The sequence below is a fragment of the Coregonus clupeaformis genome, unplaced genomic scaffold (genome assembly GCF_020615455.1).
Source record: "Coregonus clupeaformis isolate EN_2021a unplaced genomic scaffold, ASM2061545v1 scaf0085, whole genome shotgun sequence".
Classification (NCBI taxonomy): domain Eukaryota; kingdom Metazoa; phylum Chordata; class Actinopteri; order Salmoniformes; family Salmonidae; genus Coregonus; species Coregonus clupeaformis.
The window spans coordinates 65,001-67,069 of record NW_025533540.1 but is presented as its reverse complement, the minus strand read 5'-3'; positions in this window follow the sequence as shown (position 1 = coordinate 67,069).

Sequence of the window (2,069 nt, the reverse complement as noted above, 5' to 3'; positions counted from 1 at the left end):
AGAGCTATTGTCTGTCCTGAAGCTCTCTATCCTGCTGATTAGAGCTATTGTCTGTCCTGAAGGTCTCTATCCTGCTGATTAGAATAGAGCTATTGTCTGTCCTGAAGGTCTCTATCCTGCTGATTAGACCTATTGTCTGTCCTGAAGGTCTCTATCCTGCTGATTAGAGCTATTGTCTGTCCTGAAGGTCTCTATCCTGCTGATTAGAGCTATTGTCTGTCCTGAAGCTCTCTATCCTGCTGATTAGAGCTATTGTCTGTCCTGAAGGTCTCTATCCTGCTGATTAGAGCTATTGTCTGTCCTGAAGCTCTCTGTCCTAATGATTAGAGCTATTGTCTGTCCTGAAGGTCTCTATCCTGCTGATTAGAGCTATTGTCTGTCCTGAAGGTCTCTATCCTGCTGATTAGAGCTATTGTCTGTCCTGAAGGTCTCTATCCTGCTGATTAGAGCTATTGTCTGTCCTGAAGCTCTCTATCCTGCTGATTAGAGCTATTGTCTGTCCTGAAGGTCTCTATCCTGCTGATTAGAGCTATTGTCTGTCCTGGAGCTCTCTGTCCTGCTGATTAGAGCTATTGTCTGTCCTGAAGGTCTCTATCCTGCTGATTAGAGCTATTGTCTGTCCTGGAAGGTCTCTATCCTGCTGATTAGAGCTATTGTCTGTCCTGAAGGTCTCTATCCTGCTGATTAGAGCTATTGTCTGTCCTGAAGGTCTCTATCCTGCTGATTAGAGCTATTGTCTGTCCTGAAGGTCTCTATCCTGCTGATTAGAATGGAGATATTGTCTGTCCTGAAGGTCTCTATCCTGCTGATTAGAGCTTTTGTCTGTCCTGAAGGTCTCTATCCTGCTGATTAGAGCTATTGTCTGTCCTGAAGGTCTCTATCCTGCTGATTAGAGCTATTGTCTGTCCTGAAGGTCTCTATCCTGCTGATTAGACCTATTGTCTGTCCTGAAGCTCTCTATCCTGCTGATTAGAGCTATTGTCTGTCCTGAAGCTCTCTATCCTGCTGATTAGAGCTATTGTCTGTCCTGAAGGTCTCTATCCTGCTGATTAGAGCTATTGTCTGTCCTGAAGTTCTCTATCCTGCTGATTAGACCTATTGTCTGTCCTGAAGCTCTCTGTCCTGCTGATTAGAGCTATTGTCTGTCCTGAAGGTCTTTAACCTGCTGATTAGAGCTATTGTCTGTCCTGAAGCTCTCTATCCTGCTGATTAGAGCTATTGTCTGTCCTGAAGGTCTCTATCCTGCTGATTAGACCTATTGTCTGTCCTGAAGCTCTCTGTCCTGCTGATTAGAGCTAGTGTCTGTCCTGAAGCTCTCTATCCTGCTGATTAGAGCTATTGTCTGTCCTGAAGGTCTCTATCCTGCTGATTAGAGCTATTGTCTGTCCTGAAGGTCTCTATCCTGCTGATTAGAGCTATTGTCTGTCCTGAAGGTCTCTATCCTGCTGATTAGAGCTATTGTCTGTCCTGAAGCTCTCTATCCTGCTGATTAGAGCTATTGTCTGTCCTGAAGGTCTCTATCCTGCTGATTAGAGCTATTGTCTGTCCTGAAGGTCTCTATCCTGCTGATTAGAGCTATTGTCTGTCCTGAAGCTCTCTGTCCTAATGATTAGAGCTATTGTCTGTCCTGAAGGTCTCTATCCTGCTGATTAGAGCTATTGTCTGTCCTGAAGGTCTCTATCCTGCTGATTAGAGCTATTGTCTGTCCTGAAGGTCTCTATCCTGCTGATTAGAGCTATTGTCTGTCCTGGAAGCTCTCTATCCTGCTGATTAGAGCTATTGTCTGTCCTGAAGGTCTCTATCCTGCTGATTAGAGCTATTGTCTGTCCTGGAGCTCTCTGTCCTGCTGATTAGAGCTATTGTCTGTCCTGAAGGTCTCTATCCTGCTGATTAGAGCTATTGTCTGTCCTGAAGGTCTCTATCCTGCTGATTAGAGCTATTGTCTGTCCTGAAGGTCTCTATCCTGCTGATTAGAGCTATTGTCTGTCCTGAAGGTCTCTATCCTGCTGATTAGAGCTATTGTCTGTCCTGAAGGTCTCTATCCTGCTGATTAGAATGGAGATTTTGTC